The sequence below is a fragment of the Pholcus phalangioides genome, unplaced genomic scaffold, assembly GCF_987345545.1.
Source record: "Pholcus phalangioides strain wild (caught in Gottingen) unplaced genomic scaffold, Ppha-v1.0 ptg000011l_1, whole genome shotgun sequence".
NCBI lineage: Eukaryota > Metazoa > Arthropoda > Arachnida > Araneae > Pholcidae > Pholcus > Pholcus phalangioides.
In genome coordinates, this window is record NW_028301604.1 from 57,222,090 (window position 1) to 57,233,441 (window position 11,352).

Below are 11,352 nucleotides of genomic sequence, written 5' to 3' on the forward strand. Positions count from 1 at the left end.
ACATATGTGTACCTCAGGATTTAAATGAGTAGAAACACTAAATATTTTAACCATAGTGAAATTTATAGTTAGATGTGTACTTATTATTTACAAATTTAAAACACAACATTATATGACATTAACTCACAACAAGCATAACGAATTGTCATGTGTTAGTTTTATAACACAATGCTAATTATCAAATGGAACAATATATATACAATTTTTTGTATCAAATTGTCTACTTTCCGAAACAATTATTTTTCAAATCATACAACTACGTTTGCCATTTTGTACAGATCACCCTCGTTCTTGGTTTGCATTCTGGTAATCTGCACTTCGATGCATTTTCATCGCCCGTGTATCGGAGAAAGGGATTCGCTCCATCCAGGCGAACATCTTTCATGGGTTGGGGAACAATTTTTCGCTGCGGAAGTGTAGGCCTTCCTCTACGTGGAACAACATTTTCTTCGTACTTGCAAAGTTCTGATGCAATAGCCATTCTATATTCAATTGAAGACTTATGGCACTTACGCTATTTTTTGTGATACAACTATTTTTTGTGTTGGTTAACATACATAAACCAACAATTCGAAATAACAACATCGACAAAGTAAGTGAAAACTCTAATAGGCCATTTGTTAGCTATTAGTACACACCGGTAATATGCCAATTTTCTATTGCTCAGGTCTATTCCTCCCAATAGACTGGGTGTACTATAGACTTTTTTTCAATATGAGTTTCTTGATTTTTTATTTATGCTGCTCTTATCAGCAACTGTAGTTTCATCATCTCAACCACATTCTTTAGTCATCTTCCTTACTAAAAACTGTAGGTCAGTCATTGCCACTGTAATCAGAAACATCCAAAACATCAGTGTTGCAGAACAGTTTCTACTTCATCAGGACTCAAAAAATCTAAACAAATAAAGTACATATCCAATGATGATTCGAGTAACTAATAAAGTGCACAATGTACAGTATATGAATTTTTATTTAAAAAGGCATTGCAATAATATCAGAAAGCTGAAACGAAAGTTCATGGACAGAGAAAGAGAAAAATATATATATTCTCTCATCTATATTTAATTAATTTACATAATTATAGCGTAATTAATCATTTGATGTAATCAACTATTGAATGTATAATAATTACTACTTTTATTTTCATGGGGTATGATTTAAAATTAATTTTTTCAAACGCTGATTATGCATAACCAATGTAAAAACAATATGATAACTACCAGTGAAAACCTTATCAGAATTAACCAAAAATTTATTTCATAAGGAAGGTAATATGCATTTCACCAACATAAGTCCTTTTGTCATCCATATGTTATCTCCGAAAATAATGTTTTCCCTCAAAATAGTACAGAAATATAGTAAATTTCACGAGAAACTGCTTGGTTATCTCGAAATGTACCATTTTTAACTATTAAAATCTTGAAAATATATTAAAAATTACTTACTTTTTCGGGTACGCTCCGTCTCCGCCAATTCGTCAACCTAAGTTTTTTTGTTTGTTTTCTCAGGCTTGACAATCTTGGCGTCGCTCGACATTATCATACAAGCCGCACTCCACCCGAATCGATAAGAAGCTTGAGCTTCCAGGTATGTGTTAGAAAGGGGTTGGAATTGAATATTATCTACGATATAATTGGAAACAAGAGATCGTATAACAGTCATGGTAACCTCGTCAAGCAAAATTTCCCTCGAAAATTTCCGTTTTGACTAAATTTTTCCAACACATTCCGAAATTTGTGCTGCCATCTATCGGTGGAAATATGTAGTCAATTATTTTACACTAGAAAAGCATTGTTTAGCATTTATATATTTTTTCAACAAAAATTCTTTTGTTTGATGACCTCTCAAAATTTCCCACAAACGCCAAGAAATTTCCCATGTGAACAAATTTTGGCCAATTCTTCCCACGAATATGGGAAATTTCCCACGAGTTACCATCACTGTAGTATACAGATCTCCCGATCCCCTTCGCACCAGAGCAAAGCCGCTTGTAAGTTACTCTTAATGCAGCTTTGCACCAGAGGTACGTACTCTGGTACTCTGGTGCGTATAGCGTTTCAGCCAAGTGGCCGTTGGCGCCTTGTTGGCCACAGCTAACCCAACGCCAAGCTCGCTTGGGAGAAAACACCAGTGAGTTTGGAGGGCCTGTGAAAGGTCGCTTTTTCTCCCGGGGTTTTTTTCTGACTTTCGCCTCCGCAAAGCCGCTTAAAAGGTGCTCTTAATGCAGCTTTGCGCCTCGGGGAAGAAAGCTGGTGAAAAATGAGACTCGAGACCTCGATGGAATACATCGCCCATACAAAAATATCGAAAAATCCATCTGTAAACAATCAAAATAATCATCTCAACCATGTAATTATGCTATCCTCTACAACTCCGCCAAACTAGTTGAATATAATGGCTTGCAATAGCTCGATGGAAAAAGATCACCTCGTGGTCGCCTTCCCACCGACTCACGATAAAAGGAAGCAGGAAGGTCTGATCGCCAACCATTCTCTCATGGAACGCACATGATGGCTTGTAACAACTGATATGGTCCAGGAATCTTTCCAAACTCCTACGACAAACCGCGAAGAAAATTAACCCGCTTACAACAGTGCCTTTTCAAGATGAAGGCCTCCAGCTCCCGACGACCTCAAGTGCACGTGAGTAAAGTTAACACTCACCCCTGTCGGCTTCAATCTAAAGAACTGCTTATACTCCTTACCAAATTTTAACGGGCAATAGCCTAATTTACTTTCATTTAAATAGGGGGCGGTCTCTCAATAATTTCCCCCATTCTCTGTTTGTCATGAATATCACCCATACACACACTTCGGGGGGGGGGAACTAAGGTGATAGAACAATAGATTTGGCCATCTTTTTTCTTTTTTTCGGTCATTTTCTCACATTTCGGGGGGAACCAGACCCCCAAGTCCCCCCCTCGATACGCCCTTGACGAGAGGTTTTGGTGCGCTAACCCCTCGGTGTGGGGCTCCCTGCGGTAGCAATATTTTCTGTGGTCGCCGTTTCTGATGTACCCCTGAGTCAGGAAAGTTTCTGATAAGGACGAACCGTTTATCGAACTCACGACACGTCTACACATTCTTTGGTACTTTAGTCGAGTATCTTATCGACCTCGGCAACCGCGTCCTCAAAATAATAATTATAATTTTGGGAAACCTCGAATACTATGTGACAAAAAAAATTTGGGAAAAAATTATTTATAAAAAAAAATATTTCTGTTCACATGGTCAGGAAAAAAAAATTTCAGATAGAAACTCGGAATTTTGAAAAAACAAAAAAATCTAATTTCGTTGTAAAAATATTTTTAAAAATGTTATGACACTCATTAGACCTCTTAGTTCACAAAAATGTTCATTTCATACAAAAATTTGAATGAAAAGTATTTTAAAAAAAATTTTAAACAAAGCGTTGCGCAAATGCAAAGTCAGTCGTAAACAGGTTAAGTCATTTCTTTTGAGTACTATAATTGTCCCCCGCCCATACGATCACACCGTGCACCCCCCCCCCCTCCTCCCCAATTGGAAGGCACAACAAATATGGTTGAAGTATTGTAGGATCAACGGTTCGCGGTTGTTCCCAGATGAAGGGACTTTTCTATGCACCCTATATATTTTCCACGGAGTAATAATAATATTTAGTCTATGATATTTTAAACAGAGTCTATCTTTAGTGTATGATATTTTCCTTCTACTTCACCAATGTATCTTCTGCTTTCTTTATTTGTGTATGGTAAACTACACACAAAAGAACACCAGAAAATTTTATATTAAAAATTCAAAGAATTATATGTGAAAAAATTTCTTTCTTTTATAGCTCACTGACATGTGTGCATCCTCATTTACAGCTTCTCTCTTTCATGGATTTGTTTAAACAAAATTTACGTGAAGAAAAAACATTATATATATAAAATTCCATGGTTTATACGAGTATATATTTTGTTTATAACCTTCAGAATTTTGTATTTATCAAGAATTATAATACTCTCTTCATGATTGAATTTTTTCTATTGATTACAGATTCAGAAAGTATGAAATTTTATCACCATTCCAGTAGTGCTATTAAACTACACTCATGTCCATAAATTAAGGATAATTCAGAATCACACGGAAATCGAAATCTAAAGTTAAAATTTCACCTGTAGAATTATCACACACATCTGCAAGAATGATATGCAAATTTCAGGAAGCCACCAGATGATGCCGATAGTACGTCACAATGACGAGAGTGTAAGAGGGGGGTATATAAGGAATGGTGGCAAAGAAGTAAAATTGTTCACAAGAGTTCTGTAAGGCGCTCAGTGCCATAAGCGAATAGTTATGACACAGAGGGCGCATGTGGATGATATTTTACGTGTTAGAATTATCGGTCGCCTGGAATCTGGGCGTACTCAGATGGAAGTATCCGAGGAACTTGGAATTGCCCAAAGTGTCATCTCTAGGCTTTGGCAACGATTCCAAGATAGCGGAAATGTCAGTAGACGTTACAGTACAGGTCGCCCCCGAGTTACAACGCCGAATGAAGACCGGTATTTGGCAGTAACTGCCAAAAGAAGGAGACGGAGCACACCATCCGACCTGTCTCGTCAGCTATCTGCAGCCACCGGGTACCACAGTTTCAAGGCAAACCGTGTACAGACGTTTGGGAGATACTGGTCTATATGCTCGCAGGCCTGTCAGAGGTGTTCCGCTCACGGCAACTCACTGTCGGCAGCGATTAGCCTGGAGTAGAGAACATGCAATGTGGACATCGTCACAGTGGGCTTGTGTGATGTTTTCCGACGAGTCCAGATTTAGCTTGCAGTCTGATTCACGTCGGACTTTCATATGGCGAACGCCAGGTACCCGTTACCACCAAGACAACGTCATTGAACGACACCGTTACGGTGGTGCAGCATTGCTCGTTTGGGGTGGAATTATACTGGGTTCCAGAACAGATCTGCATGTTCAAACCGGAACCATGAAAGCCCAAATTTATCGGAACATCATTCTGGAACAACATGTACGTTTGTTTAGTGGTGGCATGGGCGCAGAATTTGTGTTTACGGATGACAACGCCCGTCCTCACCGAGCAAACATCGTAAACGAACGCCTTGAATCTGAGGATATAACCCGTATGGAATGGCCAGCATTCTCACTTAACTTGAATCCGATAGAGCATGCGTGGGACATGCTTGGCCGACGAGTTGCAGCCCGTCAACCACCTCCTACATGTGTACCGGAACTTCGGAGATCATTGCTTGCTGAGTGGGGTGATCTTCCCCAAGATCAGATCGATAATTTGATACTCAGCATGCCTAGGCGTTGTACGGACTGTATTTCATCGCATGGGAGACATACAATGTATTAACCATCATACCAACCATGTAATAGTAAATTTTTGTAAAGGAGATATTTTTTACAATTGCTCCAGGGAGCAAAAATCGTAGTTTTTATGAATGGTATCATACATACACCATCGTTTTTGTTCTTTATCTTTTGTTTAATAAATGGGCTTTATGAATAAGTAACGTTTGTTTTGTTTCTGAACCTTTATTTGCCGGAGCTGGCATTATCCTTAATTTATGCACATGAGTGTATTTCTGCTCGTTAATGGCCTCATTAATCATCTAAACACTGCTTCAAGGAGAATCCTGTGAAAATTTTGAAAGAAAATGTCTAGTATAAGTGTGTGTGTGTGTTTGTGTGGTAGTGTGATGCAATTATAAAGTTGCAAGGTATAGGCCTATGAAAAGAAATGGAACTTAGAAGTTTTCAGGAATTTTTAAATAGTTTCAGGTGAAAAATGTCACCTTATCATGTTTAGGATATAAGTGGTGCTAGTTTCACTGTGACGCAGATTTGCATACGGTTTCTTCTTCTTCCCTAGGTTACATCTGCATGCATGGTGTTACTTTTCTCCCGATAAATTTCAACAGGAATGCCGTTTTAACGTTTACGAAGCGACCGTTTCGAAACGCGCTGGCTCGTTTGCGTTTCATGTTAGACCATGCATTCTTTGATGGCAATTGCTTGTATTGGTGAGTACTATCACGTCTTAAAGTTTTTTCCATCTTTTCTGAATCACCCTGTATATGAATTAGTGAATATATACATAATGGAATCCTGAGATAAGGTGAAGCTATTATACATCTATACAAATAATCTGATTCAGAAAGAAATATACTCTGAAAAGAATATTTATATCCAATTTTTTGAGTTATACTGTGTGTGTTTATGATTTTCAAAATAAGTAGGAACATTCCTGTTTGAAACAGTAAGTCAGCTAGTAAAAGTTCGAAGTTATGTCTCCTTCAACCCCGAACATAATTTTGATCGCGTAGTCAAGTGATCATCAGTCTAATGAAGACAGTGTAATTAACTTTCTCGAACGAGTTTAAATTAACAACTATCGTGGTTTTGTTGCGATACAATTGTATCTCCAATAGAACTGATATTCTGAGAGATTTCCGATTATGTACATTGAGGATCACGATGAAATTTTCGTTGTAATTTGCTGAATGAATTCGTTAAGCTTTTGGGAACGTTTAGACATAGCAAAGTAAATTAATTTAATTTTCCTAATCAGAGAGGCTTTGCTTTATGCGAGTTATTCTTGTAATTTGCATCTTTGCATCCAAACCAATTAGTAGCAGATTCTAAAGTTTAATTGCAGTCAATTATGTCGTTGCATCGAATCACCTTAAATAGTTTGTAACTAAGAGTCTAATGTGAAACAAAAATTATTTACATATTTAACTCACAATAATGATTGAAAACTAAAATTTTCTTATTTTTATTTTATTTGGTTAAACTTTAAATAACTTATAAAGTTAATAACTTATATAATTATAACAGTAAACAATTAATAACTATCAGTAGTACCTGAAGTTACGAGTGACTCGACTTCCAAATAATTTAAATATTTACGAGCGAAAAGATATTCGCTAAAAATGCTTCAACGTACGAACAAATGTTCTCCTAATGAGATTGAAACATCTGAGAAAAATATCATTTGACACATATAAGTTAGGAAGCTCCGACACGTTGAAGCTGATGGGGAAGCAAATATGGGAGAAAAATGAATTTGAAAGTTTGCTTCAAAATACGAGTTATATTTACAGGGTGTATTGATAACAGCACGCACGACATTTTACTGACGAACCGTTGATCCTAGAGGCATACTTCCTGTTAGAAAAAGTGTTTAAATAACGTGTAGAACTCAGATACGTCATTCATGTTGCAAGGGGTTGTGCAGTTATTAAAATAAAAATATTAACTTTTTATACGGACACCCTGTGCCCAAAAACTCAATTAGAAAGTTGGTGCCTTTTCTCTCTTCTGATGCCAACAAAAAAAGTCCACGTTTTTAAGTGCAATATCCTCTGAGATGTTCGAATTCGAAAAACGGGAAAAAAACAGCATTAAATGCGGGTAAAAAAAACGGTTTGACCACATTTAATGCTGTTTTTCCCCCAACTTTCCTCCGTTTATCGAATTCGAATATCTCAGCAAATATTGCACTTAGAAACGTGGAATTTGTTTTTTTTGATTGGCATCGGGTAACAAAACTAGCTTTAATCTTAAAAAAAAAATGCGCCCCACGGACTCGACAAGCAATTTAGTCCCCGCAGTGAACGTGTTAAGCCAGACCTACACAACTGGAAGTTGGCGTGCTAACCACATACTGTATGAAATTTGCAAGTTGATGAACTATTCTTTTTTTCCATAATGATCAAACATTCTTTCACTCAGAGAAAAACATTCATTTTTTTAATCGTTTGTTATGGAATTTTTTTTATTGACTGACAGGTTTTTTACATACCATTCCATATGAATGTTTATGCAACTTAAAAATGATATTAATCTTAGTGATGGTCGGAGCACTGCGTGAAATTAGCTTCTCTGTGATTCGCCGGATGATGACAATGTTCATCAGTTTTCTCTCTCTGTGCTTTATGATATATTCTAGTCTTGCCAATAACTTCTTGGGTAGCCTTTTTTACAGTTACTTTGATTTTTCAAGCTAAAATACTTAATTTAAATACTTGTAATACTAATATTGTTGTATGAAAAAACTTTAGAAAGTTGATTCATGATTCAATGGGAGGCAACATGTAAAAGAATATCTTTTATAATTACGGTGGCGTATGTGTTGGTCAGCAAGGCTCCATTCTAGCTGCGATGAAAAATCCTTTTACTTAATAGTAGAAGAAATATAGAGAAAATCCAGAGTTGCTTCTTCTTTAAGTTCTGAAAAATTCACTTATCGAATTTTTGAATTGTGTTTTATAAAAGAAACTGCATCAAGTTTGAATTTAAAAAGAAAAATCCAACGATTTCTGAGCCTCAAAGCCAATATACATGCGTAGAAAATAAATTTTAAATGTTCTTCTCGTCAGTATGGCATTCCCACATTTATTTTATTTCTTTTGTTTTCGAGTGAACCAGAATATGAGGGGGGGGGGGTCTATCTCATTTTTTCTAGGAATGGAAAATATTTAAATCGCATTGCAAAAGTAAACGTGCAATTTTCTGCCAATGTTTTTCGGTAACGTAGAACGAACCGTCAAAGTTACGTTCCAGCAAATATTTTATTTTTAAGAGAAATAGAACATCACGTATTAAACACGTTTTCATTTAATATATATTCATTGTTTAATATCATTTTGAAAAAATAGTCAGAGAAAAATATTTTACAGTTTAATTATTTCCAAAATACTTTTAAAATTCAATGTGCATGTAAGGAAAGCGAGTGCTTCATTAAATTTTGTATCTCCGTTAGAAATTATGATCTGATATCAAATAATATGTGTTCTGTAATGTATATACTTCATACTTTTTGATACATAGAAATTTTTAAGATATATAGGCAGGAATGGATTAAAGAATTTGAAAATTAAACTAATTTTTCATCCGATAAGACTTACTTGTGCCTTAGACAAAGCAGAAACAGAGACATACTGTGTATTAAATAATTGTTAAATTTATATGCGCAGTTAACTTCATTTCAAGTAAGAGTTCAATCAATGCAGACAATTTTCATCTTCACATACGATTTTTGTATTCTCAACGTAAAAAAGTGTCATTCGTAATTATGCAAATGCCCCATGAATTATCATCAGAAAAGAAGTAGAGCATTATTTTCGATGAGTTTTCCTTTGACGATGAGATAATCACGAGACAATCGGGGAAAAAAGTAAAACTCACAGCAATACATAATGCATCACGTAACATCTAATAGAGCATACGTCACGTCTAGGGTGATTTCGATTACTTATGCTTATGGCAGCAGCAGCTGGCTACCGCTTTGGAGAATGTCAAGGTGTCAAAACAGAGCCGAAGTCTTCTGATTTTTCTTGGTAATGCTGTGTGGAATGTTTTTGCGAACCCAATATGACAGTTTTATAGAAGTTGTTATCAACTCGAATTAAGATGAATTATGAAACATCTCATATAGATCTAAATAAAAGCTTGTCTCATTTAACAACGTGCTCGAACTTATGTATACGTGTAAATACTATCTCTGTAGGTTATAAATGAAATTTAACTATGGAATATGAATTTATCTTTCCCTTTCGGTATGTATTTCCTATAGCAAATTTAATCACTGAAATATAGTTTGAGAAGAGAAATTTTATAAAGGTGAAATAAAAAATAATTATCGAGAAAAAAAACCCAGAAACAACACAAATCCAACTTTTTTCCCATTAGTAAACGTAAATTACTACTGTATTATGTTCAAAACATGGGCGCGGTAGCCCGGTCGATAAGATGCTCCCCTAAAGTACCAAAGGATGTTTAGAGGTGTCGCGAGTTCGATACCCAGTTCGTCCTTGTCAGAAAACTTTCCTGACACAGGGGTACAACAAAAAACGGCGACTTGACCGCAGCAAAAATTGCTACCGCAGGGAGTCCCCCATCGAGGGGTTAGCGCACCAACCTCTCGATGAGTATGAAAAACAAGCCTGCCGTTCGGAATCGGCAATAAATTGTAGGTCACGGTCTAATTATCCCTCGTGTGCAGAAAATGACCGTGGTGCGACAAAAATGATCAATTTTCAAAACATTCTCTGAGCATGAAAACCATCCTAAGGCCGGGATTACACTATAAAAGTTTGATAAAAGTAATTTTATAAAACTTGAAAAATGCCACCAATAAGACTATCAGTTTCATTTGCTCGAATGTAACCTATGAACTTTATTGGTTGAGTTTTATACAAGGGATTTTATCAAACTTTTATAGTGTAATACCGGACTTAAGCACCATGCTAGCATTTTCCGCTCGAACTATGTTCTTTGTTTGATCTGAAAATCTGTTTCCGAGTTTACGTATCTATTGTTTGATTGTTTGTTCTAGCACTGATAGAGTCATGCTAAGGAAATGGATCGAGTAAACGATTCTTAGCTTTACGATACCCGTGGCATCCCTGGGGTCCTGACTCTATACACCAGCTGCTCGAAGAATTATCTTGTATCACTTGATTCCGGTTTTCTTCCGCGTTGGAACTTACAATCAACTTGACCAACCTTATAAAATGTTCTTTTGCAGGTCATTCTAATTTACCCGATAAATAAATGCAAAAAGTACAAAAAACACAAAGACCAACGCATCAGGTGAATTGCTCAACGAGGCATCGGAAATGCAAAGTGCAGTTACACCGTGATAAATACGAAAAACGATGTAATGCCTGAAATAAGTTGAATCACTTATTAAAATTAAAAAATAGTATATTAGCAATAAAATTATGCTGTATATAACAGAACTAAATTACATAAACAAGGCAAGCTAATATTAGATCAAAGGTCGTTTAAATAAATTCTAAATGAGATAAAATATATTTTAAAAAAAACAGTACTATATAAGACAGTAATAGAAGGAAGTAAAATAATAAAGTTACTAATTTGAAATTTCAAATAGTTATAGACTATTATTTTCAATGAATATGGGACACATTTTAAAAGGTTGGATCATCATAAGAACATAAACCACTCACTCATTTGGGAATAGTACCTTTTCAGAAGTGCTGAAAGTTGATTGTCACCTTCATATCTGAACAGTTAAATTTATTTTTGTGAATTGCTCTCTTTTATGTTTGAGATTTCACTGCTCTTTGTTTCCTCGGGAGGAATTTGTTTCTCTTCCTCTTGATTTTATACTCATTTACTATGCATATTCTTTCAGAACTTTGCTATAAAATATTCGACTAAACAATCGTAAAGTGAGTGTGCTCACTTGAAAGTGAATCAATCACGTTTGCACTATGGTAGGAACACAGTGTTGATCCTTGGGGGACATCGTGAGCAAGTTGTTTCTTAAGTTTGATTTGCAAGTTAGCAACTTGTTCTTTTGAATGGAGAAAATTAAATTG